The sequence below is a fragment of the Rhincodon typus genome, chromosome 10 (assembly GCF_021869965.1).
Source record: "Rhincodon typus isolate 14 chromosome 10, sRhiTyp1.1, whole genome shotgun sequence".
NCBI classification, from domain to species: domain Eukaryota; kingdom Metazoa; phylum Chordata; class Chondrichthyes; order Orectolobiformes; family Rhincodontidae; genus Rhincodon; species Rhincodon typus.
The window spans coordinates 20,471,741-20,488,842 of NC_063341.1; the positions used below are offsets into that span (position 1 = coordinate 20,471,741).

The window sequence follows — 17,102 nt, forward strand, 5'->3', positions numbered from 1 at the left end:
AGAAAATACAGTTACAAAATTAGAAGGAGTAGGGGATTCATAAGCACTCAAAGCCTCAAATCTGCTCCATTTGATAATATCATGTTTGATCAGTTTGTGGACTCAACTCTACTCTACTCTCCTCTCCATATCCTATGCCATTGGGCCCGTTGTCAATTGAGACTATCCAACTCAGCCTTGCTAATATTCAATAAGCCTCCTTCCATTGCCTTCTGGGAGGGAGCATTCCATGGATTATTGACCTCAGGAAAAAAAAAAATTCTCATTTCCACCTTAAAATTAGAAACCCTTTATATTAAATACATCGCTTAGTTTTAGTCTCTCCCACAGTCCAAACGCCCGCTCAGCATCCTTATTGTTAAGTCCCCTGAAGATCTACATGTTCTAATAAAGATCACTTCTTGTTCTTCTAAACTCAAAGTTTGCCAAAATAAAAAGGCACAGCAAACAGCACAGCCTTCACTTATTTTAAAGGATCCCAGCAAAAAGCCATCATTTAGTTCAAAAAAAAACTTATCCATCCCTCATTTAAAAACGGCAGTTATATAGTTGTCCTACGAATGACATTACAGCAAGATTCTCTGCTACAGTCCATTTATAATTGAAGAGATATACTGCAGAAACATCGACAACTCTATTTTGAATTTTACTCCTTAAATTTCCGACAACCTAAAATGAAGATCCTCCTGATGATTTGTGCAATCTAGGCCTTCTAATTATATTTTAAAAAAAGTAAAAAAACAAAAAGGGTATTCCACCAAAATGTAGTTGGAATTTTCATGTTCCAAAGTCAAGTTACTTTCTTTGATGAGCATCAAGTACATTTCTCAAAATGGAAAATTCAACTAGAGAATTTATTTTCACCTTGTAAAACAATTCTGACAGATAACTTTATACAGTCATTTTTTTTTAAAAAACAGTAAATGTAAATGTCATTGCCAAAACTATGCTTGAGCAATTGATTCAAAACAATAGTTCAATTAGATTCAAATCAGCTTCAATGTTGATTATATTCCCTTGTTTTGAATTTTTCCATTTGAAAACCAGAAACTACAATGAGCTGTAAAATATGGAGATATCCAAATAATAATGCAAGTATTTGTTAGACAGTGATGAAGTATATGTCCAAATTATGGATTAAATTCATACTAATTTTTCATACCTTCACTATTGCAATGTCTACATAGTATTGGGGGGTGGGGGGGTGAGGGGAAGAAACGATGTAATTAAGTAGACACAAGTATATGGATAACTGCAAGGACTATTTTCAGTAAAATTGGAAGAGGTTGCGACTTAAATATCTGATAGCAGGTGTTAAAATTTCATTATCATGTCAATGGTGCCATTGTCGCAATGTGGCAATGTCACTGAACCAGCAACCTACAAGTACAGACTAATGATCTGGGGGTGTGGATTAAAATCACATCATAGCAGCTCCTTGTTTTAAAATTCATTCATTGAATTTCAGATTTTAAGTTGATTTTCTTATTGATGAAACTTTCAACTTTGTTGTAAAAAATCCAGTTGATTCACTAATGTCCTTTAGGGCGGCACAGTGGATAGCAGTTAGCACTGGTGCCTCAGTGCCAGGGATCTGGGTTCAATTCCACTCTTGGGTGACTGATGTGCAGAGTTTGCACATTCTCCCTGTATCAGCCTGGGTTTCCTGCGGCTGCTCCAGTTTCCTCCCACAGTCCAAAGATGTGCAGGTTAGGTGGATTGACCATGCTAAGTTGCCCACAGTGTTCAGGGATGTGTAGATTAGGTGTGTTACAGGGGGATGGGTCTAGGTGGGATGCTCCGAGGATTGGTGTGGACTCATTGGGCCAACAGGCCTGTTTCCACACTGTAGGGATTCTATTTTTTAAAAAAAAATCTGTCATCCTTGGCCACCGTGCAACTCCAGGCCCACAGCAATATGGTTAACTCTTAATTGCGCTTAGAAATGGCCTAGCATGCAACTCAGTACAAGAGCAATTAGGGATGGGCAACAAATACTTGCTTTGCAGCGATGCCCACATCCCAATGTTTAAACTGTCACTGCATTTTATAGTGTCATACTTATCAAGCACACAATTGACATCAGTTCAAAAATATTTATATTAAATGTACATCTCAAAGTACCATGAATAATGCACCATGGCAAATTCAATAAAATGGCAAATTTAATTATTTCAGTGGTGGCAAGTAGCTTTGGAGTGCATTTCATAATTGAAAACAATTAGTTTTTTTCCTCTTAATTGTTTGAAACAGTTTAATTAGCAGACAAAGTCTACCTGATTAGTGGAATTGCTGTTTGGCTAATTTAACTGGCAAAGTAAGACAGGCTGAAATAGTTAGATGATGCTTTAACAAAAACAATGAAAAATTATTTCAAATAGCCATGCACATGTCATTAACAAATCATTCATCTCCAAACCAAAAGTAGTGTGAACATATTTCAATTAAAAAAAAACACAATCAATCCACATGTCATGAGTTAGGACCTTAACAAAACTACATAGTCAGCTTTGTGCAACTTCTGTTAGGGTTATCTGCCGAGTAGTCATCTTAAAAGCAGGATTATGGTGGTGGAAGGGCCAAATTAAAAATTGTCTGAAAGCTATTTCCGCTGAGAAACAAGATTAACAAATTTAAATGTATTATTTAAAAAAAAAGTATTATTTAAAAAAAAAAGTATTAAGCACACGGTTCCCACGACAGTCGCTGTTTCCAACACATTACTTGATATTTCTCTGCATTTGTTGGTAAATTGACACCATACTTATGATTATGACTGCTTCACTATAGCTATTTCCATCAGTGTCTCCTTCCTGATATTTTGCTTTATGCTCAAATCCTTTATGATAAAGTTGCCTTGTATTTTTTTTTTGGTAAGTCTGCCCTTCCTCATGGCTCCTTAAAACTGTGTCTCTGAATGACGGATCTTTTATTCTCCCTATTGATTTCCCTCTTCCCCAGCACCAGAAACAGGCAGCAGTGTCAGGAACATGGTAAGAATGCACTTCTGCTCCATGTCAAATGGACTTCTCAGGTTGGTAAATTAATTATATTGGGTATTAACATCATATGGGGATGAATGTAGAAGGCACACTTCCAAAACATCAGTTTTTGTTGTATCTGCATGGAAAGAATGGGAAAAAAAAAAATGGTCTAACATCATTTGAGGTCACACAAGCCATGTGTTGATCCAGCAGAATTAGTTCACATACCTGTCTGAAATTACAAAACTTGGCAAGTTATCAAATCATTTTTGTGACTACAGTGGAGTCATTTGTAACTATTATAAATGGTAGAGGAGTCAAATTAAAATGTTCAGCAGAAATAGCTTTCAAACAACTGGAAAGGTGTTGAAATTTAAAGAAAAAATATTGAGTGCACAGTTCATTCAATGGTCAGTTTTCTATACATTAGTTGATATTGTAATATTGTGCTGTACCTTGACAAAAGGTAACTTTGGATGCTTAAAATCTTCAAAAAAAAATCAAAATCTATTGGTTACATAATGTGGTGGTTTCTCTACTGAAAGGAATTAGAATTATGATCAAAGTATAGGCAATACAGTTGTCATATTACAGAATATTTAGATATTAAATCAAAAAACACAAGTCTGTACTCTGTCTGCTGTCAGAATTAAGAGATTAACATGAGTAATCCAAAATAACATCTGTGAACTTCAAAGTGCAGGTTATTTTTGGTTCAGAACCATAAAAGTTCAAATGTTTGCCAAGCACTTGAGGTGGAATTATATATTTTGGTCCACAGCACAATTTTAACTCTGCTAAACATTATCTACACACATATATACAGTCAATTCCAAAACTAAGCAATTTAAAAGAAAAAGGGGTTGAACGTAATTGGTCAGAATTGATGTAACAATCAGAAATTCCTTTTTTAAAATTACAGGAATTGTTGTGGCACAGTGGTTAGCACTGCTGCCTCACATCGCCAGGGACCCAAGTTCAATTCCACCCTCAGGCGACTGTCTGTGTAGAGTTTGCACATTCTCCCCGTGTCTGTTTGGGTTTCCCCTGGGTGCTCCGGTTTCCTCCCACAATCCAAAGATGTGCAGGGTAGGTGGATTGGCCATGCTAAATTGCCCGTAGTGTTCAGATTAGGGGATGGGTCTGGGTGGGGTTATCTGAGGGTCGGTGTGGACTTGTTGGGCTGAAGGGCCTGTTTCCACACTATAGGGATTCAATGAAATTTCACAGTCTAATATTCTTCCACATTTGTTTGCTTTTTTTTCTCCTCATTTATTTGAGGGCTGTGGGTGTCGCTGGCTGGCCAGCATTTCTTGCCCATCCAGAGATGCCCTTGAATAGGTGGTGGTGAGCTGCCTTCTTGAACCGCTGCAGTCTACCCGGTGTGGGCTGACCCACAATGCCATTAGAGAGAGGGAATTCCAGGATTTTTAGCCAGCAACAGCGAAATATTCCCAAGTCAGGATGGTGAGTGGTTTGGAGGGAAACTTGAAGATGATGTTCCCATATATCTGTGGCCCTTGTCCTTCTGGATCGAAGCAGTTGTGGGTTTGGAAGGTGCTGTCTGAGGATCTTTGGTGAATTTCTGCAGTGCATCTTGTAGACAGTACACACTGCTACTGAGCATCAGTGGTGGAGGGGGTGGATGCAGTGCCAATGAAGCAGGCTGCTTTGTCCTGGATGGTTTCAAGCTTCCTTAGTGTTGTTGGGGCTGCACTCATCAAGGCAAATGGGGAGTATTCCATCACATTCCTAATTTGTGCCTTGTAGATGGTGAACAGGCTTTGAGTCGGAGGTGAATTACTCGCCAACAGTATTCCTAGCTTCTGACCTGCTCTTGTAGCCACTGTGTTTATGTGGTGAGTCCAGTTGAGTTTCTAGTCAATAATAACCCCCAGGATGTTTTTAAGTGGGGAAATTCAGTGACGGTAACACCATTGAATGTCAAGGGGTAGTGGTTAGATTGTCTCTTATCGGTGATAGTCATAGCCTGGCACTTGTGTGGCATGAATGTCACTTGCCACTTGTCAGGCCAAGCCTGGATACCGTCCAGATCTTGTTGCATTTGAGCATGGACTGTTTCAGTATCACTGCTTTACCTCAAGGTGTGTATGGAGCCTGGTGAACTGTCATTTTCTCTCTCTCTGTTCTCCATCTCCATCTATCGACTCACACCTCTTCCCCAACTCCCCATCTTGCCACACCCTGCCTTCAGCATATAAACCATCTATTCCTAGCTACTACCAGTTCTGAAAAAGGGTCACTGAATTTGAAACAAATGGTGCTGAACATTGACTGACTGACTGAACAGTCATCAGCAAACATCCCCACTTCTGACCTTATGATGAAGGGAAGGTCATCGATGAAGCAGCTAAAGATGGGCAGAGGATATTATCCTGAGGAACTCCTGCAGACATGTTCTGAACGGAGATGCTTGACCTCCAACAACCACGACCATCTTTCTATGACTCCAACCAGTGGAGAGTTTGTCCCCTGATACCCATTGACTCCAGTTTTGCTAGTGCTCCTTGATGCCACACTTGGTCAAATGCAGCCTTGATGGCAAGGGCTGACATGCTCACCTCACCTCTGGAATTCAGCTCTTTTGTCCATGTTTGAACTAAGGCTGTAATGAGGTCAGGAGCTGAGTGGCCCTGGTGAAACCCAAACTGGGAGTCACTGAGCAGGTTGTTGCTGAGCAGGTGCTGCTTGATAGTACAGTTGATGACACCTTCCATCACTTTACTGATGATTGAGAGGAGACTGATAGGGTGGTAATTGGCCGGGTTGGATTTGTCCTGCTTCTTGTGTACAGGACATACCTGGGCAATTTTCCACATTGTCGGGTAGATACCAGTGTTGTAACTGTACTGGAACAGCTCGACTCGGGGAGCAGCAAGTTCTGGAGCACAAGTCTTCAGTACTATTGCCAGGATGTTGTTAGGGCCCATTCAACTTCTACATATTGTATAGATTATACTAAAATCACAAAATTATATGAAATGCTTCACAGGTTTTAATATCTAAACAAAACCATACATGAGAGCAGCCTTCTTACAGCATGAATCAACATATGATATACCTTCCACAACCCATTTAGTAAGCCACTATTTTGTAGCAGCTTTCATCAAGAATTTAGCCTAGAAAATATATGGAGTACATTTCATTGTGGAAATACATAATGTGCACAATGAATTTTTCCCTATGCCATTTTAAATAAAAGCATTAACCTATTTAATGTGAAGTAGCGGAAAGACAAACTTGATATCTGCATTCAATCATGTGTTAGTACTGTGTATGTCAATTTCCAGGCTTTTCTTACAAAATGCAAATGCAACAAACCTTCTAGATTGTAAATAAAATCAAGAAAATTCATCAGTGAAATAACACGATGCAAGTTGAAATTTTAGCAATTTACTTTCTGAAGGGAACAGTTAATTTATTTCTAAATTCTGGGTTGTAACTGCCGTATCTTCTTGTCAAACTAAATATTACTTAACTTCCAAAGCACAGACCTCTAACAATGCAAGTTGAAAAAGAAAATCAGGTAAGCAGGATTAAAACATTAAAAGTCAAATTACAAGAAAATATTGGTTCTAGTGTATCTATAATGAAACACAACTCAAAGCTGCCGCTTGTTCGGCACTCATCCACTACCTTCAAAATTCACTTTGTCCATCACTAACAGTGACAGCAGTTGAACTATCTAAAACATGCTGTGTGGTAATTCACTAAGGCAGCTTCCAAACCTGCAACCTCTACCACCTTGAAGGACAAGGGGAGCAGATGCACAGGATCACCACCACCTGCAAGTTTCCCTCAAAGCTACAAATCATCCGATGAATGAGGAACAAAAAAAATTTCAAAATAATCCCAATTTTATGCAGGTCCTGATCGTTACTCGAAAGGTCAAATTTTTAACAAAAAAGTGAAACTAATTTTTCTAAACAACCTGTTCAGCGATGTTATTACACACTTCGAGAGCAAGTGGGACGTGAACCAAGGCCTCCTTGTCCAGTGACACTACCACTGTGCCACAAGAGGGCCTTAATGGTGTGATTTTATTTGCCCTAGGCCCAACCATCATCAGCTGCTTCAATGGCCTCCCTCATCACAAGAAGTTCAGCAACATTCATGACTCTTCAGATACCATAGCAGTTTGTGTCCAAATGCAACAAGATACGCATAGTATCTAGGTTTTGGATGATAAGTGGCAAGTAGCATTCACATCACACAAATGCCAGAAAGTGACTATCACCAACAAGAGAGAATCCAACCCTCACCCCCTTACATTGAATGACATTACCATAGTTGAATTCCCCTACTATCAACATTCTGGGGATTACCATGGATCAGAAACCGAACTGGACTCACCATATAAATACTGTGACTACAAATAAAGATCAAAGGCTAGGAATCCTTCAACAAGCATATCATCTCCCAACTCCCCAAAGCCTGTCCACCATCTACAAGACAAATGTCAGATGTGTGATATAATTCTCCACACTTGCCTGGATGAGTGATGGAGCTGCACTCCAGAACACTCAAACAAACATTCATTGCTTCCACCATGAATATACAGTAGCAACAATGTGAACCATAATATACAAGATGCACTGTAGAAGTTCACCAAGGTTCCTGAGACAGAACCTTTCAATCCCACAACCACTCCCATTTCAAAAAAAATAAAGACCAAGGGCAGCAAATACATGGGAACATCAAAACCTGCAAGTTCCCTTCCAAGGCACTCATCATCCTGCCTTGGAAATTCAGCCACCATTCTTTCAGTGTCACTGGGTCAAAATTCTGGAACATCCTGATGTTATTGTGCACGTACCAACATCAAGTGGATTGCTGCAGCTCAAGAAGGCAGTTCATCACTGCCATCTCAAAGGCAACTAGAAATAGGCATTAAATACTGGGCCAGCCAGTAACACCTACATCCAAGAGAATTAAAATGTCCTACATGACTTTTGCTAAAAATCCAGTTTTAAAATCTGCCAATAATTTAAATACAAATGTCTACACTCAATGAGACAGATGATTGAATTTAAGTGTGGATAAGAAGTAGAAGATATTAATAAATAAATCATGCAGATGTTGAAAGTGTTTTCTGGATACTAGAACAGTGTTATTGTAGTATATGGCATGCCCACTTAAAAAGCATATTTAAACAAAGACTTCGGCTGCACTTTGCCATTTCTGGTTGTATGAAATATAGAAATGTCAAACATTGTTCTGTTTTTATCAGAGATAAGGGTGTTAACTGACAAGGTATTGGAACATAATATGACAATCAAGGCTACCTGTAACAGAGTTACTGCGGCCTGAACAGAAACTTCCTTAACTTACAACAGTAGCCTGAAGGATTATCAATTGGAACTTGGAGTCAAATTTATTTTTCATTTGAAATGCAATTCAAGACTTCTTTTCCCTCTGTTTACCAATACAGCCGTAACCACCAACCCCTCAAAACATAGAAAAATCCAGTTGACCATAAGAAAAAGGTTATTTTTCAAGTAACATTCCGTGCTCCATTAATACTTTCAGCTTGCTGTACGTTCATATGATTATTAGTGAGCTGTATGAGACAGCTACATTTATTTTATAGGCTTACTCCTTCATTGCACCATTCTAAAGAAACACATATGGTTCAGGACTACATGAATCAAAGAAGAGGAGGCCCAACATTTTAAAACGTGTAAAAACGGAACAGAAATATCGAATATAAACCAATTGAGTTCAATTTTCCAGAAATCGTGGTGAAGCTGTATTCTGCTCAGGTCAAGCAATCAGTTATTGCAATCAGGATATTGCAATCAGTTTTAGTCATTGCAGTATAATCTATAACCCAAGGCACATGAACATGACAGAGAAGACCAATTAATTTGGTTTTAAGAGATAAGCATCATTACCAGCAAATGAAGGGCTCTTCAACCCTGAAGATATCTCCTAAAAAGAACTTTACGGAAGTATGCATTCTGCAGTAAGATTGCAAAATAATATATTTTTGAACATTGTAAAGACGCAGGATACATTGAGATTAATTCAGGGACCTGAATGGGAAGAATGAAACAGAACAGGAATGTAATCAGATAAACCATCTTACTGATGTTCTCACCACTGTTTGGATAACCTTCCAAATATCTAATTGATTTTATTTGCACTCTTAGATTTGTAGCCCTTAGTTTTGACCTTCCACAGAAGAAACATCCTCTTTACAACAACCGAAATAAAATGTACACATAATTTTGAAAGCCTCTACTCAATCATATTTCTTTTAAGAAAACAAGCCAAAGTATATCTTGGTTTAAATGCAAGAACACATCTCAAATTCCTATTTTTGGAGAAGAAAAAAAAACCCCAGCTCGTTCCACGTTTTCCCATTAAATGTATCCACTCAGTGCTGGTAATATCCTTTTCCGCACTTTCTCCAGTGCCTGTAACTTTTTTGTAATAATATGGAGACCAGAGCAGTGCTCCAAGTGTGATTTGACCAAGGATTGGTATAAATTTAACATAACCTTTCTGCTATAGTTCCAGCATAAGAGGTAGCAGATTTAAAACAGTTGAGGATAAATTATTTCTCATAAAAAGGGGAGTGAATCTGTGGAATCACTACCCCAGAGTGTGGTGAGAAAGTAAGAACTGCTGATGCTGGAGTCAGAGATAACACAGTGTGGAGGTGGAGGAACACAGCAGGCCAGGTAATATCAGAGGAGTAGGAGAGTTGACGTTTCAGGTCAGGACCCTTCTTCAGAAGGGAGGCTTTGGATGGCTGGTCATTGAATAAAATTTCAAGGAGGAAACAGACAGATTTTTAAATTAATAATGGGTTGAAGGGTTATACAGAACAAGCAGAAGTTGAGGCTGAGAGGCGATCCGCACGATCATATGAAATGGTGGTGCAGGCTCAAGGGGCTAAGTTACCTACTCCTGCTCCTAGTTCTTTGGTATCTCAATTCTATTCCTCTCAAATAGAATTTCCATTTCTGGAGGTCCAAATTGTTTATACAAACTGTAAATAATTATTCCACCACAGACTTCTGATAAACGATATATCAGTCCTGACACACGGGTTTTCAAACTAAAACACTAACTCCTGATTTTGTTTCCACGAGATGTTACCTGACTTGAGTATTTCCAGCAATTACTGTTTTCATCTTTACACAAATTCTTGTAGAACACCACTTCCCATCTTTAGCTAGTCAAAGAAGTGACCATTAAAATGAACAAAAACAGAAGTTGATGGAGAAACGCAGAAGGTCTGGCAGCATCTGGGAGAGGAAAAAAAAAAGTGAATGAGTTAATGGTTTAGGTCCAGTAACCCTTCTTCAGAAGGGATGGATTGGATTTCAGTAGTCATAGCTAATCTTAACTTCTACTGTCTATTTGGCTATTTTTCCCCCTGACCCCACATCCTCTGATCTTAGACAGGTATAAATATGACAACTGTTTTTACATATTTGAAGAATTTTGAATAACTCAAACAAGTGCTTGAAAGATTAGTCGTTAGTTAATAGGTTACTTATCCAATCTTATTCTAACATTGAGTCAAATCAAGCTTTACCTCTGTTTAATATCTGGAATTAAAAATTGAAGTCTCAGATTGAGTCAGTCAGTAAAAGTTACCTCTTTTTGATTAGTTATATGCATGTAGTACTGGTGGCTGCCATGTGTTGTCCTTTGGCATATTTTAATTATTGCACACTGTAGATCAGGCATACAGTTGATCATGATGCTGAATAATGTTCAACAGTGTAGTGTGGTACAGTTCAATTTTAATTCAGACTAGCCAGCAAATGCTAATCTTTAAAAGCAAAACCTGCAAATAGTTATGTGAACGCAAATGTTTTACCAGCAAGATGGCAAAACAGTTCTAGTACATTATTCAGCTTTAAACTTTCCACATGGTTATATTTGCTGAAAGAAACTACACTATAAAACAGTTTGTATCCATGATACCTAATACTAGATTTAAAATGAACAAAACAGCTTTGATGAAAACAAAGTACAGCAAAACAGTAAAATCATTGGTTGTAAGTCATAAAAGCCAAGATGCATCACAACAGCATTTACAAAGATCTCATTCTTTACAGTGAACAAAGATGATCTATCCCTCATACGCAAATTCAAAAAGAATAGGATTCCAATTTATATTTAAATTGCATTTCCACAAAAAGGTAAAAATCACAGTTTATAACAATTTTCACATTATTACTGTTGTACTTGGAACAATTGGATTGCTCGGGCCTTGGTGAGGTGTTTGATGGGGAGATACAAGGAAATCAGGCAAAGAGGTGCAACAATCCTTAATAGACGGCCTAATTTTCCATATATTCGCAATTTCTGTCCATTTTAAATGCGGGGTTGGGGAGGGGGATCGTTCTTACTAGACGTGTAAACTGTCACACTTCAATTTCCTGAACTTACTGTACCCTCTGCTGCCTAAAATGAAAGAAAACTCGGATACTTTCTATCCATCAGCTTATTTTCCCATTAATAAAAAGCTTAAAGACTTAGTGACGTCCAAAAATTCCTTTTCAGTTATTAATTGCTTTTCTATGTCCAAATTCTTATAAAATTGTCGCCAACCCCAAGTCGATAAGTACTTGGAACTGCTAGATATTCTTTCGGATTATACCATGTTTAATTTTGCCAAAGTACTGGCATTCTCGCTAGTTGTGGGTATCCTATCAATTTATCACAGGCATCTGATTTCTTTCATTTTAAAACACAGGACAAGTTCCAATTTGTCTCCACAATCCTATCTGTTTGTCATCCTAGTTCCAGTTCACTAATGAATCCCCAATGCTAAATTGGGCCACGAAGGAGCAATCCGATTAAAGATTGCACCCAAGACGTTTCAAGTGCCGTTGATCTAGATAATTTAAATGGACAGTTACGTAGGCAACAGTCCAGGGTGAAGTCTTAACTAGCATTTAGGGTACTTTTTATTTGTCACTTTTTAAGCAGACAGGGGTATTTCAAACCAAAGGTTTCGTTTCCCTCCTTTCCCCCAACTATTAACGTCCCAAAGAACAACTCAAATACTGAGGGGGAAGCAAGTAAAAAGACTTGCAAAGGCAAGCACAACACTGGTGAAACAGCAAAAGGCGAGAGAGGCAAAGGGCACGGAGTTAGAAAGTTAGAACAGAGCGTGAACAGAGAAGTAAGCAGACCAAGAGAGCCAAACAGGAAGAAAGGGCGTCTTATTCTTGATACTAACCAGTATTAAGAATCTTGTCTCCTGGAGATGTCAGGACACTGGAGTGTTTCGATCAAGCTCAGTCAATGAGTTATGTTAAAGACAGATCGCATTCAACCGCGGCGAGACTCGCTTTGTGTTAATAAATAAAGAAGGCGTTGTGTTTCCAATAAGTGGCTAACCTGGAAATCTAATCCTTTCTAAAGTCAGTCTCCCAGAAACAGGACAGTGCCTCTTTCTCCCGAATTTTAATCCTCCCGCTGCTGCTCACTGCCAGTCGAATTTCCACCAGTTTTTACTGTTAGACAGTGCCTTCCACGAGCTGCCGCTGCCTCAGCGGCCGTTACATAAATTAAGCAAATGAGCGATCCCCGCGCTTCCAATGGCTGAAATTTGAATCAGCGTTCGGACAAGGGGGCGGGGACACGTCGCGGTTGTTATGGTGACGGAAGAACTGCACCCCGCCCTATCCCCGGCGGCAGGATTTGGGAACACCTATACCACGAAGGGCCTGACAGCTGGACATCTTTCGGCCCATCCTTCCAGCGCTGACTCAGTGAAAGAACGATTTAAATCACGCACAGTTCCTTGTTCTTTTCATTCATGCGACTTGTACAATATTGCCTAAACTAGCGCAATCACAAAATAAAAATGTGTTTGCTTGCTTTTTTACTAGGGGCGTGCCGCTCAGTGGTTAGCACCAGGGACCCGGGTTCGATTCCACCCTGGGGTGACTGTGTGACGTTTTGCACATTCTCCCCGTGTCTGCATGGCTGGGTGTAGGTGGTATGCTCTTCGGACGGTCAGTGTGGACTCAACGGGCCGAATCGCCTATTTTCACACTGTTGGGATTCTGTGATTCTAGCGTACATTGCCCATCCCTAATTGTCCAGACGGCTAACAAACCACATTGCTCTAACTCTGCAGTCACGTGTAAAATAAACAAGGGAAGGATGGCAGATCCTAAAAGAACATTAGCAACCCAAATAGATTTTTTAACACTATGGCTGATCATTAGGCTATAATTTTACGTATTTACTGAGTTAAAATTTCACTACCTATCATGAGGCACTTGAACTCATGTCCTCAGAACATTCAGAGATAGTAGGAACTGCCGATGCTGGAGAATCTGAGATGACAAGGTGTACAGCTGGATGAACACAGCAGGCCGAGCAGGAAAGCTAACGTTTCAGGTCTGGACTTTCTTCAGAAATGGAGGAGGGGAAGGGGATTCTGAAATAAATAGGGAGAGAGGGGGAGGCAGATGGAAGGTGGATAAAGGAGCAGATAGGTGGAGAGGAGACGGACAGGTCAAGGAGGTGGGGATGGAGCCAGTAAAGGTGAGGGTAGGTGGCGAGTTAGGATGGGGGTTGGTCAGTCAAGGGAAGACAGACAGGTCAAGGAGGCGGGGATGAGGCTGGTAGGTAGGAGGTGGGGGTGGGAGTTGAGCTAAGAGGAGAGGATAGGTGGAAGAAAAGACGGACAAGGAGGCGGGGACGAGCTGGGCTGGTTTTGGGATGAGGTCGGGGCTGGGGAGATTTTGAAGCTTGTGAAGTCCACATTGAGACCATTGGGCTGCTGGGTTCCCAAGCGAAATATGAGGTGCTGTTCCTGCAACCTTTGGGTGGCATCGTTGTGGCAGCGGAGGAGGCCCAGGATGGACATGTCATCCAAGGACTGGGAGGGGGAGTTGAAGTGGTTCGCGACTGGGAGGTGCAGTTGTTTGTCGCGAACCAAGCATAAGTGTTCCACAAAGCGGTCTCCAAGCCTCTGCTTGGTTTCCCCGATGTAGAGGAGGCCACATCGGGAACAGCGGATACAATAGATGTACAGCAGATGTGCAGGTGAACATCTGTTTAATGTGGAAGGTTTTCTTGAGACCTGGGATGGGGGTGAGAGGGGAGGTGTAGTACTTCCTGCGGTTGCAGGGAAAAGTGCCAGGGGTGGTGGGGCGAGTGGGGAGTGTGGAGCGGACAAGGGAGTCACGGAGAGAGCGGCCCCTCCGGAAGGCAGATTAGGGTGGGGAGGGAAAAATGTCCTTGGTAGTGGGGTCAGATTGCAGGTGGCGGAAGTGGCAGAGGATGATGCATTGAATCCGGACATTGGTGGGGTGGTACGTCAGGATGAGGGGGATTCTGTTTTTGTTGTTATTGCGGGGAGGGGGTGTGAGGGATGAGTTGCGGGAAACGCGAAAGATGCGGTCGAGGGCGTTTTCGACCACTGTGGAGGGGAAGTTGTGGTCCTTGAAAAATGAAGACATCTGGGATGTCTGGGAGTGGAATGCCTCATCTCGGGAGCAGATAGGGCGGAGGCGAAGGAATTGGGAATAGGGGATGGCATTCTTGCAGGAAGGTGGGTGAAAGGAGGTGTATTCTAGGTAGCTGTGGGAGTCGGTAGGCTTGAAATAGATATCGGTTTCCAGGTGGTTTCCAGAGATGAAAACAGAGAGGTCCAGGAAGGAGAGAGAGGTATCAGAGATGGTCCAGGTGAACTTAAAGTTGGGGTGCAAGGTATTAGTAAAGTGGATGAACTGTTCGAGCTCCTCATGGGAGCATGAGGCGGCGCCGATACAGTCATTGATATAACGGAGGATGAGGTGGGGGATGGGGCCAGTGTAGCTGCGGAAGAGGGACTGTTCCATGTATCCTACAAAGAGGCAGGCATAACTTGGGCCCATGCGGGTGCCCATGGCCACCCCTTTGTCTGTAGGAAGTGGGAGGAGTTGAAGGAGAAGTTGTTAAGGGTGAGGACGAGTTCCGCTAAGCAGATGAGGGTGTCAGTGGAGAGGGACTGGTTGGGCCTGTGGGACAGGAAGAAGCGGAGGGCCTTTAGGCCATCTGCATGGGGAATGCAAGTATATAGGGACTGGATGTCCATGGCGAAGATGAGGTGTTGGGGACCAGGGAATCGGAAGTTTTGGAGGAGGTGGAGGGCGTGGGTGGTGTTACAGACATAGGTGGGGAGATCCTGGACTGGGGGGGAGAAAGTGGAGTCGAGATAAGTGCGGATAAGTTTGGTGGGGCAGGAGCAGGCAGAGACAATGGGTCGACAAGGGCAGTCGGGTTTGTGGATTTTGGGAAGGAGATAGAAACGGGCAGTGCGGGGTTGGGGAACGATGAGGTTAGATGCTGTGGGTGGGAGGTCACCTGAGGTGATGAGGTTGTGGATGGTCTGGATGTTTTGGTGGTCGGGGGTGGGGTCACGATCAAGGGGGCGGTAGAAGGAGGTGTCCGAGAGCTGGCGCCTGGCCTCGGCGATGTAGAGGTCAGTGCGCCATACTACAACTGCGCCACCCTTATCCGCGGGTTTTATAGTGAGGTTGGAATTGGAGCGGAGGGCTGCATGTTCTGTGGGGGAGAGGTTGGAGTGGGTGAGAGGGGTGGAGAGGTTGAGGCGATTGATGTCTCGACGGCAGTTGGAAATGAAGAGGTCGAGGGAGGGTGGGAGGCCTTGGGGTGGTGTCCAAGAGGAAGGGGTGTGTTGGAGGCAGGAGAAGGGGTCAGTAGAGGGAGGGTTAGGTTTGCGACTAAAGAAGTAAGCGCGGTGGCAGTGGAAAAACTGTTCAACGTCCAAGCGTGAGCAATATTCTTTGATGTTAGGGTGGAGGGGATAAAGGTGAGTCCTTTAGTGAGGACTGACCGTTCGTCCTCAGTGAAGGGGAGGTCTGGGAGGGATGGTGAAGACCCAGCAGGGCTGGGTGCTAGTGTATACTCTGGAGCTGCTGGCTGTGGAGGCGGTGGGCGGAGCGACGTCCGTGTCAGTGGTGGGCAGAGCGGCATCAGAACATTTTTCACTTGGTTTCCTTAGGTTACTAATCTAGTGACATGGGCACTATTCCAAGACCTCCCTTAATCACTTATTCTGTTCATAATCCATTTGTAAGAGAAAGTATTGATCTGCACGCTGAATTAAAATGTAAAAATAGATTTCAATTATAAAGGCATTGAACTTTAACATTCTTTTAAAGCAATTAGCAGAATGCTTTGGAATGTATTTTTAATTTAATTGGCAGTGCTTACAATGTCTGTGAAATTTCCCATTTGTTCAGTCTCATGTTTTGGCTGTTAGTAGAAAAAGTGGCAGGAGAGCAGACTGATATGTTTAATAGAGCATAAAGTATGCTAGGCTTTGTAAATAAGGTCATAAGTACAGGAGCAGGGAGGTTATGATGAACGTTTATAAGAAACTGGGTAGGCCTCAGCTCCAATACTGTGTACAGTTCTCAGCCACAAAAACATTGGACAGAGTGCAGAAGAGGTTTACAAGAATGGTTTCAGGAATGAGACAAATCAGTAGGAGGAAAGAGTGCAGAAGTTAGGATTGTTTTCCTTGGAGAGGAAAAGGCTAAGAAGAGATTTGATAGAAGTTTTTAAAATCATAATAAGGAGCCTGGACAGTGGAAATAAGCAGAAACTGTTCCTGCTTATTAACAAATCAAGAACCGAGGGGCCACGATCTTTAAGTGTCTTGAAGGAGAAAATGCAAGGTGAGAAAAAACTTTTTCACAGAGTGAATAGTTGGTGTATTGAATGCACTACCTGGAAGGGTGGTGAGTCAGGTTTGACTGAGGCATTCAAGAGGACTTTGGTTGATTTTTAAAAATAGAAATAATATTTACAGTGAGGGTGAAAGACAGGAGATTGAGACTAAGTTAAAATGTTCAAAGAGCTAGTGTAAACATGATGGACCCCTTCTGTACCATAAGAGTACTGTGATTCTGGTAATTAAATGTGCAGAATATTGCAACTTTTTTTTCTGTTTCATCAAATTATTTTCCTCAAAATTATTAAACAACTTTAATTTATTCTTTGGATATGGGTGTTGCTATCAAGGACAGGATTCCAAGTTGCTCCTGAGAAGTTGGTAGCGAGTCATCTTGTGGAGCTGTAGGGGTGACAGCCTTCCTACAG

General features: G+C 41.6%; 1 protein-coding gene across 6 annotated transcripts in view; it reads right to left on the minus strand.

Annotated features, from left to right (window-relative positions):
- LOC109927776 (G protein signaling modulator 2) overlaps positions 1 to 12,535 on the minus strand; it is a 54,778-nt gene extending 42,243 nt beyond the window's left edge. For 2 of the 6 annotated variants that reach the window (XM_020527790.2, XM_048602198.1), the window contains exons 1-2: positions 12,375 to 12,535; positions 10,113 to 10,261 (exon numbers count right to left, since the gene is read on the minus strand). The gene's annotated coding sequence lies outside the window, so the exon portion shown is untranslated. The other 4 variants (XM_048602196.1, XM_048602197.1, XM_048602195.1 and 1 more) reach the window with 4 other exon arrangements.
- Positions 12,536 to 17,102: the final 4,567 nt, after the last annotated feature.